The sequence below is a fragment of the Brachyistius frenatus genome, unplaced genomic scaffold (genome assembly GCF_029030835.1).
Source record: "Brachyistius frenatus isolate BFR_SWC_R1_liver_20210118 unplaced genomic scaffold, ASM2903083v1 Contig_26, whole genome shotgun sequence".
NCBI classification, from domain to species: Eukaryota; Metazoa; Chordata; class Actinopteri; family Embiotocidae; genus Brachyistius; species Brachyistius frenatus.
In genome coordinates this window covers 1,681,291-1,701,586 of record NW_027210625.1, presented here as the reverse complement: position 1 = coordinate 1,701,586, position 20,296 = coordinate 1,681,291, and the positions used below count along the sequence as shown (strand labels likewise).

At 43.5% G+C, this 20,296-nt stretch overlaps 1 long non-coding RNA gene across 1 annotated transcript in view; it reads left to right on the top strand.

Annotated features, from left to right (window-relative positions):
• The first annotated feature begins 343 nt into the window (after positions 1-343).
• Positions 344-20,296, top strand: part of LOC138620766 (uncharacterized) — a 110,354-nt gene continuing 90,401 nt past the window's right edge. Inside the window, exons 1-2 of the long non-coding RNA XR_011310890.1 lie at positions 344-420; positions 1,266-1,386. This is a non-coding gene — a long non-coding RNA (uncharacterized lncRNA). The remainder of the gene's footprint in view (positions 421-1,265; positions 1,387-20,296) is intronic.

The following is a 20,296-nucleotide window of genomic DNA, read 5'->3' as shown; positions in this document are numbered from 1 at the left end:
CACTCTGGTCCTCTGGGGGCTGTTGGCAAAAATAAGTCGTAGTTAAGGAAGCGGCTTAGACGGGAATATTCATGAAAGTAAAAAGAGAGTGACAGACTGAATGGGTAGTGTAAAGAAGCAGCGCTGTTTTGTCTGTGGATTGCTCAGGATGCAACCTCTCCATATGTCTCCGGGTATGATGGGAGAGATTTCAAATTACAAATGGAGGCTAGAGATCAGAAAAGACTGTAACACTCAGAGTGAATTCCCTCTGGTGTCGAGGATTTTGGTCCCCAGGAAGTGCCGTGTAGGTAAAGTGTTGATTAGCATAGCTCACTTGATTGACTTCAGAACATGTGCTTCTTTACAGAAAACTGCAACCTGGGACATCTTACGTCACCAGTACACGAAGCAGATCTAAAAGAGTTTCTCGACCTTGAGGTGAGTGTTTAGTGGAGGTTGCAGGAGGTTTTTAAAACTGTAAAAGATTATGCAAGTCAAGCACATGCTTTATTTTCTGTCCTGCTGCTTGTTAGTCATAGGAGGCTGAGGAGGCAGGTATGATGTTAAAGTTTGTATGAGCTAATAATCAAAGGTCGGATAATAGATACAAAAGGGAGGGTAGGATGGACTCACTTGGCATTATATACAAGTAAAAGGATGGTATTCATGTTGGATGCAGATTAGTTCTCAGGTTGATCTACAATATTATTTTTCTTTGTGCTATTAAAAAATGTCATTCATGTTAAATGGAAACCATTTAGTTTGAGTTAAAGCTCTGAACTCCCCCATGAATCCCGATGACTTGGTTTTTCCCACCCGTGGTTCACAGAGGCAGGCAGGACAAAAACCTTAGCGGATTGTAAATTAAATGAGCATCATATATTAAATATATATAATGTGACGAAAAAACAGATTGTTTGGTCATCGGATTTTCACCTTTTCACTTTATGTTACACAGTAAACTTGTGTATATTGTGAGCGTGTGTGTCAGTATCTGCTGGTGCTGCTGCTGAGACGACACAAAGACACAGTAGAGTGCAGTAAACGTGACTAAAAGGATGTAAAGTTGAAATAACGACGCATTTATTCTTCTGAAATTTGTTTCTATAATGTCCCCGAGTTGTTGTTTTTTTAGCCTTTCTTCCAGCAACATGCTCACATTTATTATAACGCTCTGTCATTTTGTCTGCTGGTCGAGCTTGTTCTTGAAATTCTGCTCTGTTTATTCTGTCTGTGTTTATTCACCATCCAATTCACTGTTTATCTCTTTTTCGCTCCGGCAGCTTCTGTAACTATCTCTTCACGTCCATCACGTGCGTGTCTATAGAAGTCCACCCTCCTGCTCACCCATCAAACATGCCAACAGACAGCTGCACAATCCGTGGATGCCACTCCTTTGATATGGTAAAGCTATATTGTACTTCATCTCTCTTTTTATTTGCCCATTTGTGAAGGAGATGCCATTAGCAGTGTATTATGCTCCTCTGGCGGGGAAAAAATATCTCCAAAAGGAAAGTCGGCGGCTGCCCGCATCCTGCAACGCCTCATTAGTGCATTGCCTTCGAACAAACGTATCAACAATGTTCTGAGCTAATAAGCTTTTATATTCCCAGGCTATATGATGTAGAAAGAGGCAGAGCTGAAGGTCACGGGTGCGTTTGAACGCAGCAAGTGGCTCAGTGAGGGAATGATTTATCTGGAATTATTGCTGTGCTTTGCTCTAGAGAGTTGGCTATTGATGTGTGCGGTTGAAATGGCTTCTTCAAGAGGGAGATAGGGAGCTTCAGTGGTGACACACATATCTTTGCTATCATCAACCAGACACAGGCTTTTCTCTCTGCACTTAATTTTATTCAGCCTGCCATCCGTTTCATGCATGTGGCACATATGCAGCTTCTGCTGCACAAATGTGGGTGAACAGAGAGAAAACTGCCCGGTAACCACAGCACTTTGTACTTTATTTCTTCCACAATCAATATGTACCATCAAGGAACAATCTACTCAAAAACACAAGGAATTGATGAATCCATTTTCTTGTTTGTTGAAATAGTTAACGATCCAAATGCAGACAATGTCACATTGAATTTTTTTTCAGCTATCAGAAACATCTTTTTCAAAAAACTATGTTCAGATCTCATTTCTGTCAGAATTAAAGAGCAAGGACGTCTTTCAAAACCCCAAATTTTCCTCTGATGTGTCACATCATAAAGGCATTAATCGATCATAGAGGAGACTAATCTCTTAGTCAGTAGTCCATATTTCAATTCTGCCTCAACACATGTTGCATTTTGACAGAAATAAAGCGACTACCGAAATGTTCTCTCTCCTTCTTACCATCGCTATCGCTTTCCTCGCCTACACATTTAACCCCGAGCTGAATGCAACAAGTTTATGTCCCTTCTGTGGAAGTTGTTGACAGACACGCTGGAAAAGGTACGAAATCAGTAACTGACAAAGTAGTAGATATTCTTGCACCAAAAAGGCGAATTACTTTACAAAATAGCAGATTAATGATCTGTAATATTGTGAGTATTTACTGTACTGTGTATAGCGTGAATAGTTCCTGCACTGCTTACCTGCTCACTCGATGCAAGCTATCGTGGCTACGAGTGTGAACTAATTGCCTGAGACATAAACGTCTAAATGCACGCAGGCCATGTGGATAAAACATAGAGGCACAAACATACATAGAGCATCGCCCTCCTCCCCTCCTCATCATGTGGAATCCACATTAAAATGCAATAACGAGCGAGGTAACAAACTAATTATCCCAATTAGCTCACTGTTCATACAAGCGAGCTCCATTGTATTTGTTATCATCCTACTATTCCAAAGGCATCCTCTGGGGATTGCAGAATGCTTGTGCACGCCCCACACAGTCATGACCACTTCCCCGCATAACATCTGGCCGTGCGCAACGGGACACCAAGATTTTTTTTTTTATTCTCTCTGTCTTTATAGTTTTGCGATTTTTACCTCGGTGTTTGCATCTCTGCTATCAGGAGCTCTGTTTTCTTGAAATTGTGCCGGTTTTCAGGCATTTCCCCTCCTCGTGTTTATACGAGTGTTTGAACGTGAAGTCCTGGTGGGATTGTGGGAGTCGGAGTACTGTCAGGTCTAATTGCCGTGTGGCGTTTGGTAGGGAGACGGGCCTGATTAGGGAGGAGGTGAGGGAAAACATCATGTCCCCACTCTCTTCTCTCACTGTCTCACCTGTTTTCTGCCTCTCCAGCTCTTTTTTTTTTTTTTCTTCATCTTCTTCTTCTTCCCTTTTCTCTCCTCTCTCCGACTCTCTGCATGACTACACAGAATGATGGCAGTCCTGCATGGCTCATTAACTGGCAGAGAGAGACGGACAGACACAAAAAGGATAGGGAAAGAGAGAGAGGATGTAAAGAGGGCAGCCCACAGACTTCTCAAACACAGGTTACCACGGTGCTCCCCTGGTGTCTATTGACTACATCAAAGCCCTTAGATGCCAGTCGAGGGGCAACTGCCAAATGAGTTAAGAATATAGAAAGATTACAAACTGTAGGTAGGAGGACGAAGTACCATCAAGGATTAAAGGTGTTTTATATATTTCATTCAGCTGATTTTCTTCAAACCTTTGTATCTTTTACCATCTCTGCTTTTATCCCATATAACGCAAAACCTCATTTTAGGAATGAATGTCCGTGCTTGCAGTGTAATTAAGGTTTCCCAGCAGTCGTCATCATAGTCTGATATTTGAATCGTCATTAAATGTGAACAATAGTACCTTTTTTGTACAAAACACAAAAAATATTGCATCATTGATGAGGATTTTTAACTGGCAGTATTTAGAGTAGTTAAACATATAAACCATGTTTGCCTATAAATATTTACATATCTTCATTTTCCCTAGTGTGACAGCAGGGTAATCCCTGGTGCCTTATATTAATGCCTTATTCTTAACTAAATGCCAGCCACCGTTACTGCTGGAGTCGATCTCCTTTTATTTGCATCACTACGATAATAATTATTCTAACTTGATATGAAGTAAGAAGTGGACTTTCGATCGGAAACAACCACAGAAATTATTGAAAATGTTGTTGAACAAATGTTCGTCTCATCAGTTTCTGTAGTTTACATTATCTTTAAAGATGTGACCTTGAAGGGTCATTCTTCACCCTGGAAACTTTGGTGTTTTTTTTTTATAGAGCTTTCAGACACGTCTTATGGTCTTCATGTAAGGATAAATGTTGCTCAGTTTTCATATATCATATCATATCATATCATATCATATCATATCATATCATATATATCATATATAAGGTAAATGACCTACTTCATCTGGTGATTCTTGGTGATGAGTTTAACTTCTTCCCAGTCTGTGCTGTGAATATTTTCAGTCTTATATGAAGACACTTTTCAGCATATCTTGAATTTGACAATTTGAAATATGCATGAATTAATTAATTCAGATCAGTAAGTGAGGACAAAATACTTTTTTTGTTTTGCCTGTGAGCAAATTAAGGAAAAGATGGATCTTCACCCCAGAACTATATTTCCAAAGAATGAGAGAATCTCACATGTAACAACTGGACCTTTGCAGACAATACTGCACTGTATTTTTCTGTTGGTATTGAATGTGATCCATATTGAAAGTCTACTAATAGTTCTTCAATAGGCTTCAAGGTAAGAAAGATGAGGCAGCTCAGTGTTGAGTGATTTGTAAACCTTTTCGTAGATGAGAACAGGCGAGAAAACCCACAACGATGATATCAGCATGCTTGTGAAATAATCATCACAAGATCTGTTTCTGTTCTGAGTCACGGAGGTGAAGGATAACGAGAGACAAACAGAGATGGAGAGGAGAGTGAGGAGGGAAGGGAGCAGGAGAGGAATGAAAAAAGACAGACAGAGCAAGACTTCAGAGACCAAGGGTGAAAGTCTAAATCTTTCATCCTCTCTCTGGGTTCAGAACGAGAGGAGAATTGTGGGTTGGATTATTGGTGCTAAGCCTCAGAAAGAGCTCAACTGTAGCTCTTCACCTCTGTCCTGAAAACAGACAGACGAGCCACCTGACTCACTGGCAGACAGAAAAATCTGCAATCATGACTCACTGGCCTCTGAATGGGGTTATTGTGGACCCGTGGGTCATTTAATTTGCCATTTAATTTCCTCCTTCAATAGAAGAATCTGTATCAATTCCTCCTGATCATCAATAGCAGCAGCGCCATGATCATCATTATTATTATTATCATCATCGCTGACTAAAAGCAGCGATGACCTCGGCCACACGAGCATTTCTGCAAAAGAAAACACACAAATTTTGACAGATCCACTGATTTTCTGTGGCGTTCTCCGGATGGAGAGGAGAGCTGCATGTGGTTTCAAACTTGCTGCCGTCTCCACTTCTTCAGACCCTTCACGTCGACTCTGGGCTGTTATTCAGTTGGGAGGTTCGACACGAGTCCGGGAGAAAACACTTGAAACATTATTAAGCCTGTAGTGGGTCTTGTGTGTGCCAGTTGTAAGCCTCTTCTTGTCAATACGACTGTAGGATGCACACAAGTGCGCTGACTGGATGGAGAGGAGGAGAGAAGGAGATACGCTGCAAAAAATGTCGGGCCGAGAAGTCATTTATGTTTATGATCAGTCTGTAAATCCAATTTTTCTTCAGTCAAGTGACAATTTGTGCCATATTATTGCTGCAGATTTAATTGTCAGGATAAATACAGCAGATTTATGGGTTGTTTGTGCAGTAATATCTTGAAAAAAAGGCAGATTGTATTCAGTATTCAGTGCAGTATTTGATCAAGTGTAAATAATTGGGAAAAAGGGACATTTGTGGTGTTTTTTCTTACTTTATAGGCTTTCACATTTTCTTGTGTTTAACAAATTTGTTGTTGGAAAAACTTGACTGAAACCTAATACTGGAATGAATAACTTTCAGAGATGGATATTTCTCGCAGTGGAGGGAGAGATTGAGTTAGAGAAGAGATTGCTTGTCAGGGCCCTGATTTCACCGTTCTCCGCTGATGACGATAATAATAACCATTCGCAGGAGTGGCGGCAAATGGGGAGGAGAGAGCGCAGTCGTCTTTTTAAAGAGGCGTACATGCAGTTACTTTCTGCAATCAAAACACAGATTTCTGAAGACGAGCCGGAGCAAAGTGTGCGCACGCACACGCACACACACACTCACACTCGCAGAACAAGCCATAGATTGCAGTGCACACATCCTGTTGTTTGCCATTGACAGACGATATTAGCCCTGTATTTGTGTACAGTAATCAGCAGGCCCTTGACACACTAGTCTCTAGACAGAAACATCTGAGGAAAGATTGTCTGGTAATCAGGCTATGTGGTTTAAGGCGTGGGACTCGTGGACCAAAACCTTGCAACTGCAATTATTGCGGTTGTTGTGTTATATTGTTGTGAGGTGAAGCATCCTCTGACATAAACATGGCCATTTTAGTTGGGAGACCCTTTAAAATGAATCTAAAAATGTTCCATAGTTTTGGTTTCTATATGACAACAGTGATATTCAGTTACCTGTCAGGAAGGTTGTATATTTAGGGTTTTGCTTTTTGTTCCCCTCCCTTCTCCTTGTTCAGTCCACATGTCACCAATCATCATGTTGTCTGGTGAAGGGAAATAACATCCTGTTATTATCCGTCAAGCAGCAGTGTTAGTTTATACCTCTGTATATACGCTGTACACTGCATGTCTGTGTGTGTCTTCACATCCAGAATATGCATCTGTACGTACGACCAACACAAACTGTATAGCTGCAGTTTCCTGTTATGCCGTTACCCTGAGATACTCCTCTTGTCTCTAGCCCACCCACCCCCTCCACCCTCCTCCAGTCCTCTCTTGATTTTTTTTTTCTTCTTCTTCTTCCACCGTCTTGTCATATGCCTGATCACTCCCTCCCCATCTCTCCTCCTCAGTCTGCATCCCTCTCCTCCCACTATTCCCCCTCGACGCTTTTAATCTTGGGTTGATGATACTTGGTGGAAGCACTTAAGTTTCCGTGCCAGGTGTCTCCCCGTGCTTAACATCACGGGCTTAGCGCCTCGTTTCTGCAGTAACTTCGCCTCCCTCCCCCGGCTCCTGAACACACAAGCGCACACACACACACACTACTGACTGTTTGCACATATACTCTGTATACACATACTGTACATGCACAGATATCTGCAGCAAAACTCATATTCATAAAATATTAGCAGATTGAATCCTCAAATTTTATTTTATGCATGTCATAATATATATTTTTGCAACATTGTCCCTTTTGCAAATTTGACTTTTTAAATGAGTCCTTAAGACTTTATTGTCACTGGAACAATCTGCCAGTGCTGTGGGAATAGTTCAACCTTTTCTTGAAACGAGGGTCTGCATCTCTAAAGAAAGAGTCAGGTTGCTGCATTAGCATCAACAAAAATGAGATATACTTATAAACTTTCAAACGTCCATTGAAAACAGGTTGAAATATTCTCACTCTAGTGTCAGATTTGTCTTTCGTTTTCAGAAGAAACACAAAAAATGACTTAATAGTGCCACTTCTAACGAAGAGTGTAGCTAAAAACATTCGGCTCAAAACACAAAACGTAGCTTCATATTTGTAATGACGGTGTATTGAGATAGATAAGTCAAATCCTGCAGCCCCTGTAACACATGCTGAGTCATATAGTTTTGGATTTACATTGACGGTATGCTGTTTACAGTGAACATATCCTTACCGAGATTTAGGCGGTGCGTGGAGAATTTGTGTGCTGAAAGAGTTTGCTTAGCGTTGCTTTGTTCTTTAAAGACAGAAGGCACAAGAGAGGAAGAAGGAGACAGAGGAATGAAAATGAGAGAGAAATGGAGAAGGCAAAGAGAAGCAGAAAGATAAAGAGAGAGATAGCTCTCATGTGTTTATGATATGTTTGTTTGTGTTGCCGCGGGGAGCTCTTTTCTTCACCCCCCCGTTTTCTTTCTCCCTCCTCTCTTTTTTAGTCACCGTCTGAATATATTTTTCCTTTCCGTCATGTATCTGCCGCCTGTCCAGGCAGCGCTCTGTGTTTCACTCTCGTCTGATGTCTCAATTAAAATTAATGGGTTCAGTCTGCTCAGATAAAGAAGAAAGAGGAGGAAAAAGCCTTTCCAGGAACAATGGCATCGTCTTGCATATTGGTAACCAATCCTTCCATGTCTGGGCCCACGCTAATGCTTCACAATATTGACAGCACTAATGGCACAGTTTCTCTAAAGGGGTATTTTTTTTTTTTTTTTTTTTTTTTTTTTAAACCTGGGGCCAAAACGAACCGCAGCATGCGTATTGGATTGCAAACCGATTTCATGTGGCTTTTATTGTGGAAGTTATACCTGACGTCGTTTTGTTGTTTCTCTCAGTTCTCAGGTAGTATCTTCATCACCGTCGTCAGTGTGGAGTAATCAGACAAAAGGAGCTTGTGTGTGGTCATCCTGGGGAGTGGATGTACACCCTCCCCCCTCTCCCCCTTCACCACAAACACACACATATGCTCCATACTCTTTCCTGTTTCCTTGTCCTTGAAACGTCTTCATCCCCGGGTTTGGCGGTGGCGCCCCTCTGCCCCTTCATCAGGACAGAATGCTGGTGTCAGCACTGCCGTCCTCTTCCTCCTCCCCCTCTTCCTTCCCCGCCCTCCTCCACCTTTGCCTTTATCTGTCGCTTCTTCTAAAGATGCTCTTTCCATCTCCTGTACCCCAGGGGTCAAGCTGGTGGAGGAACAAGGGGGAGGAAAAGAGGAGGAATGGAAGGAACGGTGGGAAGTGTACGGGTGGGGAGGGAGAAAAAAATAGAAAGGAAGGAGAGAAGCACCTGACTTGAAGGCAGAAAGATAATTTCGGCCGGGCGGCTCTGTTTAAGGTTAAAGCCTGATTTGCATTTCAAAAGCGGCGGCCGGTCGTGTTGCCACCTCAGGGACGCCATCGGACCAACCAGCGTGTCATTTAATGTCAGCAGGCACCAGGGCCTTGATGAAATTAATAGAGCAGCCAGTGATTGATAACGGCAGCACTCTTCAGCGCCGCCGTCATGACCATCCGCCTCTCTCTCCTTCTTCTCCCACAAGCCCAGGTGTCCACCACAGCAGTTTCATAGATCCCATCAGTCGCAGGGCTTTGCTTCTCACATCACCCTGATCTAAATGCTCCTGATCTCCCAGCGGCACCTCAGTCACGAGATCATCTTCTTCTGTTCGCCGACAGGAAAATGTAAAAAAATGATCTGAGGGCTGCGGTGCCTTTAGGTAACCAGGGCAACCTCTGCTGCTGTCATGGTCGGATTACCTTCTGGGGATAAAACATATGTGCCTTAAGGCGCCAGATGACCAAAAGCCTTGAAAGCTGCTGGTTTGCATTCAAAGAAACATGTAATATCTCACTATACAATGGAGATAATGTGACTCTTGAGAAGAGAGGTCTTTTACAAGCGGATAACGATAGCACAACAACTGTAACAGGCATTACTGTTATGTGCAGGCTACTTAATCCAAGTCTTATTTGTCTATGTTACCGTGAACCTTCATATTTCTTAAAATTGCATTTCGTCACTAATCAAACCGGTTGTAGTGTTTGTTGACTTCTTAGGGCAGCTGACTTTGAGAACAAGTTAGAGCTCCAGAAAAGATGAACCAGGCGTAGTTTCTGAACACTACGATTGTACATGTTGCCATGGAATTATCAACGTCTTACTGTAGTCTCGGTTACAGAAGATGGCCACAGTCGTAGCTTTCTACATACAGTGCATGCTTATGTTGAATAGGTCTGAAAGAACACAGCCATGCGAACGTCACCTGTTTGCTCACCGAAGAGGTTCCAGCCCCGATTCTTACCCGATGAATTAAGAACTAGGAAAACCCAATTTAGAGTTTCCGAGTCTGATTGAGTGAATTACTGAGGCAAACGGTTACACTTGCCATTTTGATGGGATTTTTTTCAAATCCAGTATCCAGTTTACTGTCTGATTTGGATTCAGATGCATTAACTCCATACCATGTTAACTGGAGTGCAAACCTATTTAGTGTATATTTAACGTACTATTCTGTGAAAAATAGTTTTCAGCTTTATGAATAAGCATTTTTTTTTTTAAATTCATGCAATGCTTTTCATTCTTGAAAAAAGCACCTCATTTATCTAACCTTTGACTTGTTGCAACGCAAACACAAAATTAGTTTAAAGTTATTTTTAAAGTAAGTCATTTAAATATGAATTTAAATAGCACCTTTGCATGTATTGTTCGTCCACTGGAATTCTTACTTTTGAGTAAAAAATAAAAGGCACATTGTAACACAATGGAAACCGAGCCACCTCATGTCAGTGCAGCAAACTCCACTCGTTGTGCATAAAGACCCGTCATTTAATACATCTTGATGGGATCCGATATGTCCGATATGACAAGAATCACTTCAAGCCGTAGCTATAGCCCAACAATGTCCCCTGCAGCTGATCATGTCTCCCCCTGAGTGTTTGGCAGCGATTTAAAGACATGTACCGCAGCCCAAAGTGTAGCGAGCCGAGGCCGTCAGGAAAAGGGAGAATCTGAGATAGAGAGGCCCAGCGGGAGGGCAGGGATGAAGCCGTTTGGCCCGCTAATGGATGTCCTGATCCTGGAGGTTGGTGGTCACCAGGGTCAAACTCTGCACACATTACACCTTCGAGAGACACCTCCCAGGCCTCTCCGTGTGGACAGGAGACAGACAAATTTAAGAAGATGAAGGAGGAGGATGAAGGCAAAAGTGGGAGACAGAGAAAGACATTAAGAGCAGAGAGAAAAGAGCTGGACTGAGTGAAAAGAGCCAGAAAAGACGTGTTTTGGAAAGAAAGGCCCAGGGAAGAAAGATGAGAGTGAGCGATCTGCTTGTCCTGAAATGACTTGATATGTTCTTGTCAGTCTTAATCTCAGGGTGTTGTGGAGGAGCGAGTGGGAGGGAGGGAGGGAGGGAGGGAGGGAGGGGGTGAGGCGCACAGTAATCTCCTTCACAAGCAACGGACAGAGCTCACCGCTTCCCAGCCTGCATTCAATTCCACAGTCATCTCCAATCCACTTCATAAGAGCACATTATTTTGCACACATCTCTCCTCTAAAGCAGCAGCCTGCACACGAAAAGACAAAACAAGAGGTAGACGAAAGGTGATTCACATCCTTCTTCCTCTCATTCACTCATTTACATCAGCCATTATCTGTGTATATTGAAAGCTGAGAGATAAAAAGAAAGGGAGAAAAAAACAAGTGCCAGGAAAAAAAAAGAACAATAAAAGGAGGCAGAGGAGGCAGAGGAGGCGCAGCAGCGTTTGAATCAATTACATCCTAAAGAATCTTTCATTTGCATCCGTATCTGTTCAAAACCTGAACAAATGCCAGATGCCTTTGTGTGTCCAGTTATTTATAGTGGGTGTTTTTTCCTCTCGTAATTGTGCAGGAAATATCAAATTTGCATAGAGTGATTATTGTTGATTGTTTATCTAGCCGTCAAAACGTTTCAATATTCGTAGGCTGACAGGTTGTCAAGTACTTAAAACTCATTTATTTGGGGAAATTTGCATGTAATTTGGCGGTAATGAGGGGGATGTCTGTGGTCATGGATTAGATGCCGGAGATGCTGCAGGGAAAAGAAGGATTCTGGCTGACTGGCATTCCTCCACTTGAAACACACGCTTTATCCTCAGCTCGGCTGCCGGGGTGATGCTAACACTACCTAGTGCTGCACACCCAAACAACAGAGGATTGTGTACAAACGCTTGGCATAGCTGTGGACTTAATAACAGCAGCAGAAGCGAGCCAGAGGTACAGCGCTACACAGGAAGAATTGTGTTGAGCACTGTTCTGTCATCCTGCAGGCCCTCTGTCTGAGGCAAATAAAATATGCTTGTAAACACAGTGCTTGCAGTATTTCTCAGCATAGGTGACTCTAACTTCTTTCTCCCCCCCCTTGATAATACTGTACATTCTATAATAAAAGGGAGTATTAAAATAATGGTCCCGACAAACAAACAAACAAACAGAGCCGGACCCTGATAACTGTCAGGTAAAAAATACTAACTCCACAATAATGGCTCACATTGTAAAAATGTACAGCTCCACCGACTGTCTGCGGGGTTTGTTTAATTCCCACACTAAGTAATTCCACTAGTTTCTCCTCCACATGATCTACTACCTTTTACATCTCCGTGGTGCGGCTAAATAGACAGTTGGAGAATTTCCCCAATTCAGATCGTTCTGCTTACATCGCCGTTAAAAGTACAGTCAAAAACCAAATCTTCCCTCATTAATGTTTTTGCTCACATGTGGACGGATTAAGCCGGCCACACTGATAGAAAACCTTTGTAGAACCGCTTTGTGTCCCTCAACCCTCCCACCAAATCCCATTTGAAAGTCTGATTAATTGTGTTTTAATAACAACCTGAGAGCAGATACCACCCATTCCCTGCGACGCGGACGAGAGAAGCTGGCTCCCAGTGGGGTTTTGTGTGTGCTATTTGTTGCTGTTAACTGCATTGTCTTTCATTATCAGTCCTTGGCTTCATCTTTCATCTAGCAAGGTACTGGACGTGGCGAGCTAATGAGTAAACATAGCTGGGGGCGACCGGGAAACACACACACGCACAGAAACACGACTTTGATGAGTCGCTTGTTTGTTCATCTCCGCTTGAATTTGAAATTCCGCCGGCCTGTTTCACCTGTCACAGGCGAGTTCAGACCTTGAGAGGACTGACTTTAGCAGTTGGTAGTCTCTGGCTGGGATGAGATATGAGCCCGGGCTTCACACCACACGGCAGAGCATGAAACTTTGAGCGCCTGTTAAAACATTCAGCGTGTTTTACCTTGAGCCCAAGGTCATCTTCAAAAAGAAGACCCGGCAAAGCAAGCCCTTAGTTCTCAGCTCACAGACTGACTGACTGACTGGCTGATTCACTCACAGAGAACATGAGAAAATGCTGCAGAAAGAGCTCGCCGACAGCCACAAAAGCAACTCCCGCACCTCTGCGACTCACTCAAAGTCACCTCAACTCCAAGGTTAAACGCTCACCGTATTTCCCTCTTAAATATAGATCTGTCCCTGAGTCTGGGCTGTAACCTCTGTGAATACGAGCCACTTGGCAGATGTATCTACTGTATGCATGTGTATGTGTGCCACTCTCTCGTTCTCTAATGTGAATGAGAGCATTTCTGGGTGTGTATGTGTGTTCATATGACTTTTTTAAAAGGGTGAGTGTGGATAATCAGCCCCCAGCGCACCGGACTAAAAGGCCGGGTCAGAGTTTTAAAGAGAAGCTATGTATTTCCCATCCCTGGATAACGGCGATGAAGTAGGCCCTTGTGACTCAACCTGAGAGCATGAAAAGGGCCTCAGAGGGGACCCGCCATTGCCGGCCCTCTCTTTATTGTCCTAACGGCTGCCTGTGCTCTCTTCCCCAACCACGGCGAGCGAGTAGAGAGAAAGGAGTGGAGTGGTGGAGAGCTCTCACTGCTTTACCTCCCCAGCAGCCACTCTCCCTCATGAAAGCCCAGGTAATGTCCCCTGTTCAGCATGATGAAATTTCAAAGAACACCAACCTGGATACGTGTGTGTCTGAGCGTGGCTGTGTGTGTGTGTGTGTGTGTGTGTGTGTGTGTGTGTGTGTGTGTGTGTGTGAGGGAGGTCTGTTTTAGCTGCTAGTGATGTGGTAAAATGATTGACTACAGGTGAAGATAAAGTGGCCGCTCGTTAACCAGCTGTGCGGATCGTCATTACTCAAAAGTTAGTCACTATTATGTCTAAATCTATTTCCAAAAGACAGATTTACTTTCTATATTTAACAGTCGGCACATGACACGGCCATACAGTCGAGCAAAATGTCAGCTGTAAAGCTCAGATGTTGTTGTTGTTGCTGCGGCTGTTGCCTCTTGCTCACCTAAATAATGATTTTTATTCCTGATGGAGAGCACGACTAAGGCTGTGAAAATAATTGTGGTATATCAGGTGTTTGGGCTTTGAGGCTTTTGAGTCTCTCACACTTATTTAGCAATACAGTTCCAGGCCCCTGTGACTTTGTTGTATAAACTGGCTTTAGTTTTAACCTGGTCAGTCCATTCGATCTACTTTCAGCACCAGGAGCTGTCCACTGTATGAACTGGTAATCACGGAGCTTTAAAGTGCTTTTACATCATCACGATGTATCTCTCTTTCCTGATTATGTGTAAAAATGAGCTTGGTTTGCTTGTTGTTTAGTGATGATCTGGATTTCTAGCTCACTAGAATACTCTTCTTGCACAAAGATAACAGGAAGTGTGCTACTCTTGCACCCTGATGGGTAACCAGGTATAGTGGAGGGTTTGTATATCTTTTTATGAAATTTGATCATTGTCAGTTTTATTTTTCAGTCAGTTTATCTTTCTTGTCCTACAGACACTCACACACACGGGCTACCTCGGCTCTCGCGGGACAGTCAGACAAGTCAGTGAATGCTGCTACCAGTCCGTCTTAGCGCTTGTCAGCATTACGGCTTTATTAATTTTTATCACTGTACAGTGTGTTGACAGCACAGACAGCCAAATATGTAAAAGTTGACATGGCTGACTTTGTGACAGGCTGACAGAAATATGAAGCGGAGGTTTATGTGCATCACAGATTATCTATAAATAAGTGGTTTGGATAGGATCTATAAAGAGTGCATACCCCATTAGTTTTCCCCTCTTTTTCTTCATTTCTGGGTTCTGCCTTGCTATTTCTTGCTTCCCTTTTTTTTTTGACTGTACCTCTCTCCCTCCCTCCTTCCCCTGGATCTATCTCTCTCTCTGGATGGCTGCCTACCTCTGTGCCTATGTCTGGGAGTTGGCTGGGGCAGAAATAAACCACAGTAATGGCTTTGCTTTGCTGCTAATCTTGTCATAAGAAGGTGCGGCCCTGGGAGGATAGCTCCTCGCGTGTGATATCCTAATTTAAACATCAAAAGATTCCATCATTAGGAAGTGTGCGTCTAGCCCCAGTTTTCAAGGGAAATTATTATATCTTCCTGCAGCAAAAGTGTAATGCAAGAAGACATTTCTGTCAAGCACACACACAGACGCACACATAAATCTCACCGGACTTGATGTTTGTGCACTTGAAGAAAAACATCATCATTAGCAGCTTTCTCTTCTGATAGATGGAACGATGACTTTTTGTATCGCAGCCCGCCGTGGGCTCTGATGATAGCCTTCATTTGGAGTCGCTGCTTGGCATTTGAGATTTAAGACGGGGATGGGATCTACTAAGTGGGATCTGGCCCGTCCTCTGACAGCTTCTTTGGTGGGTCTCCCCGGGCTTCAGAGCCATCACGCAGAATGTGATGTTTGTTGTGGAGTAAAAGAACATCAGGCACTACAGCACCTGGTGTATATTGTCAAATACTGCATGACAGGTGTACGTCCACACAAGAAAAGTGTGTTTGTAGACAGCAGGAGACCATATATGCATAGCTATAAATATTTGAGGCGCAGCCACCATTAGAGATTGAGGTTATGCTCCAAGTATTGTTTATACTTATAAGCTTTGCCAAAATCTATGTTTTTATAACATTTAGACTTAACTTACTTTTCTCTGGCTGAATTATGACATCAACAAAAGGTCCTCAGTGGGTCCTGAACCCAGCTGCCAGTCTGGATGTCTTGGCATTGGGTGCTGTTTTTAAAATGGAAGTAAATTAAGGATTGCAGTGTATTATTTGTGCATTTAGAAACTCAGCAACTGAGATATTTTCCTGCAGAGTTGCCTTGTGACCAAAGAGAAAATATTGGATTTCTTTTCATGAAGTGGCTTGGAACATGACTCTAAATGCTGATCTTGACACACACACAGTTATATATAACTTGCCAATTTTAATAAATGATTAAATAGTGATAGAACATCTTCCAGACCTGGGCTTTGAAGATGGATGTCAATGAAGACTCCTGGTTTATTTTTTGTTGTAGCTACAGCAAAAGCCTCAGCATGGATTTCTTAAGCTCTTTATGTTATGTCATTCCAATACTAAATAAATTAAGAATTTATTCTGGACAAAAGAAAAAAGGAATCCACACAGCCTCACTTTCAGAAAGATTTTCTTTTGCAGCTTTTCAACCCAATCCGAGTCTCCAGCGACCCGACAATATCAAAAGTAATCGGTTAATTTGAGACGTTATAGAAATAAAAATGGCACTTTGAATCAAAGTCTGAAGTTGGTTAATAAGCTCTCCAACTGTTTGGCTCCCGTAATTTGAGTGTTCACAGGGGACGGCGCTCGGTGTATGTGATCTATTGCTTCACAGCAGCACTTACGTTGAATGATTAGCTTGACTGATGATGGATTTAAGAGTAAATCAAGAAATACCATGTTCCATAAGAGAGTGCCTTCAAAAGACCAAAGAGGTGTTTGCTCTTTCCGCTTCACTTTCAACTCTCTTTTAGTCTCTCGCTCTCTTCTGTGCTCTCTCGGCGTCTTTGTCTCTCTTTCACTGTGGCTCTCTCTCTCTCTCTTTCTCTTCAGGAACAGTACTACAGTAGGTTTCAGTTGCTGTATGATTTATTCATTGTTGTGTTTTTCCCCTTCTCCTTGAATGTTTGGTAGAGAGGACAGGAAACTTTGAACCAGAGTACAAAGCAATGTATATTTGGGTCACACATTTTTCGCATTTCTTCTGAGAGCTGTGCGTGTGTGTGTGTGTGTGTGTGTGTGTGTGTGTGTGTGTGTGTGTGTGTGTGTGTGTGTGTGTGTGTGTGTGTGTGTGTGTGTGTGTGTGTGTGCGTGTGTGTGTGTTCCTTCCCTCTCCTTACTTTTGTCTCCCTCCCTCTCTTCAGAGAGCTTGTCTGGTGACTGGGTCGACTCCTCTCCTCTCCGCCACGTTCGTCCTTGAAGTGAGAATCAGCAGGGTGCCCCGATTCAAGGGGAGGCGTGTGGGGGAGAGGGAGGCGAACAGGGCAGAGAGGTTGGGAGCTAAATAATGGATGATTTCTTATTGAAATAAAGACCTGGTGAAAACAGAGGGAGCGAGCATGTCATTACCTGGGAAACGGAGCAGAATGCTTAATCCTAAACACCACGCAGCAGAGCCAGGCCACAGCAAAGCCCTGCGAGGTTGCTGGCGTCAGCTTCGGCTCTGCTGCTCAGCGAAATCATCACGGTGATGCAAAATTCACTGCGATACCGAGTCTGTTTGTTAGGTGTCATCACAAGCAATGCAACACCTAATAGCGTTATGTCATTACGTCAGTGTGTAAGACTGAGCCAAGCCCGAGCAGCATGGCAGCTCTCCCTTTAATGTTCCCCCCCGCCGCCGTGACTTTGACCTAACACTATCTCGGCTTGTGCTGATTGACTCAGCAGTCATTATCCCTCCTTGCCCGCCCCCACCACCACACCCAGACAAAACTTGTCTGGCCCAAAGCCAAACTGGTAAAATATGAGCCGACACTGAACCCATGACACCACTTCTTCCCAGATACATTAGCAGCACTTCCCGAGCCTCACCTTCACCGCAGACGGCCTCGCAACACAGCATGCTTTAAGCTTGTGCACATAATCAACATATTCACACCTGAGACAAGTTCTGCAATTGTCTCTGTGTGAAAGTTGATAAATAACTAATTCAGGCGTCAAGAAAGTCAAATGAAATATTTGAGTTATCGGAATCGGATAATTTTGTCGAAAACTAACGCGGAGATCTTTGAATTTATTCTGCTCTCGTGTCAGAAGTGTGAACAATTTTCCCCGTGTGCTAGACTGTCGCAACGCTGAGCAAGTTACTTCTCAGGAGTTAATTATTCCCGCCCCACATTTTCGGACGGTATTTTGAATTATGAATTTAGAAATAAGCAGGAATCTACAAAACAAAATCAGGCTAACGATGTTAGCTGTAATTAAAATGGAGAAGTAGCAGGCTGCCACACTATTGGCTCGGAGAGAGATGTATTAGCCAGGCATATGGTTATGATAATTAATCCCAGGACTACAGAGAAACAAATAAACACACGCTAAACAAACAGGGGGGACCAGATGAGGGCTGCAGGCATGGGTACTTCTGGGGAGGAACCCAGAAAGAAAAAAACAAAATTGTAGATCCTTATCGTCACTGCTGCAACCAAGAGTACGAGTCTCTCACTAACACACACACATTTGCAAAAGTAAGGGCGGCATAATGGAGCAGAAAAGTAGAAGACCACAACTCGCCAAATCACCTCGCATTAGAATTCACAATTTTCCCTCAAATAAGAAACTCCTCGTCTTCCCTTTGTCAACGTGCTGAACACAACATTCATCTCTTAAGCTGTAGTGGTGAACTTAACCTCTGCATTCATGTGCTACTTTACATCAGTCCTGTATCACTGAGTCACTAATATGAAGCTATCGGTGTTGACGGCATTATCCCTTTTTTTTGTTTTCCACAATACAAACGAACACAAAAGAAGCTCATCTTCTTACAGGCTTTGAAATTAACAGCCAACCTTTTGTATGGGCTTATAAATAACTGGAAATGCTTCCTTTCTCTTTTTTTTTTTTTTTTCTTCTTCTAAGTGTGATTCAGGGCTAAGACTGGGAAAGAAGGGAAGGGAGCGTAGAGAGGGAAGTGGGGCCGTCCATGCCCAGTGGCGTGTGAATAGATATAGTGAGGGTTTGTGGTGAATCGGAAGAAGAGACGGCGGGATAATGCTCTCTCTTTCCCTCTATCTGCTCCCAGTTGGAGGATGAGGGAGACAGAAGGGAATAGCTGCTAATAAGGCGTTGGGTGAGAGGCTTTGGGAAAGCTCCCCGTGGTGCTGGTCTGTAATGGAGATAAGCGTTGCCGTGTTGTTGTCTCACAAAAATCAACAAAGGGAACATGCGATGGGAGATTTGCGGCCGCGTCCCCAGTGAAAAGCGGGGCTTTCACAGCGCTGTAATGTTTAGCAGCATTAGAAATCATTAGGCCCGGCACTGAGGAGAGAGTGTGCCAGACGCCTGTGCCCCAGTTAACGCTGTTTTCAAAAGCCACCCGTAATCCATTCCTTAAACTTGTTTTCTTCCATTCACCTTCAGATGTTGGCAAATCTGATGGGAGAAATACAGTGAAGAAAATAAAGACTAGCTCTCTATGTTTGTTTGTTTGTTTGTTTGTTTGTTTGTTTTAGCCGGAGATTTAGCCAATCTACATCCGCGCGCCTTGTGATCTGCAGAAGCGATAAGGCCACGGCCAGGCTGCGGTTAGACTAGCAGCAGGTGCCTTGCCAGGCAGTGGGGGGATACAGAGGATGCTGATAAATGGGGCCAGTTTCCCGCATAAAGCACAGCGGCCTATGGAGGGAAGAGAGATAATGTATGCAGAGTTCACAGGCGCTGTGGGTTGCTGCTGCAGGGCGGGCGGACATCTTTGGAGCAAACTGATAGCTGCATAGAGATGAAGAGACTTCCAGGAGGTTATTTCAGCCGAGTTTGCGGGTTCGCTGGAAACGGGAAATGGGGTCCTGTGATCTGCAGTGCCATGACTGCACATTTGCTTTAAATGAGAGGAGGAGGAATGAGACAGGAGTGGTCAGGAAGAGCAACATGTTTTTTTTTTTATATATATCAAACTGGAGCTACATAAAGTATATAAAGACCAAGTTTATGCTGTGATCCTGAAAGAGATTATTGGGAGACCACCTACTCCTGTTAACTCTAGGAATTAACAATGCTTGTTATCAAATTGTTGATGATGCTTTATGACTTAGAATATAGACTCATATCCACTACGTGTGGTAATGCTGCAGTTTCCCATGATTTTTAAGACACCCTCTCACAACATTAAACTGCACTGCCTTGTGTGTGACTGATGCTTCATCAATTCAAACAGCAACTGCAGCTAAACCCAATCTCAAGTGCCGATAACACGAGTCTTCACGTGCCACTGTTAAGCAGGCTTTAACCTCTAACTGCAGTTAACTAGCAGGAGCTATTCGCACTAGCGCTACCTGCTAACCAGCTGGTAATGAATGCACCGGGCCCGTAAGGTCAAGCCTGGTTGTCTGGGGACCCATTAGTGAGGCGAGTGAGCCCTCCCAGTCCTGCACTCTGTGTTTCCCTCCCTGCATGGGCCCTCTGTCCTGCAGGCTCCAGCTAACCCCAGTGCAGCACCAGAGGCCAGGCCAAGCTCTGCCCAGGGACCCCACCTCAGTGAACTGTCATTTGTCTCGGCCATCCTGCCAGCGCCGCAGGCTACATTAAGCTTTGATCTATGGGGCCGGCCAGCCCAGTTAGCCCTAGGATTCAGATGCTGTATCTGCTGCTGCAAAACCCACACTGCGTTTTAGTGCTAATGTCTTCACGGTGTGTCACTGTGGACTTGTTTAAAAGAATACCAAATATT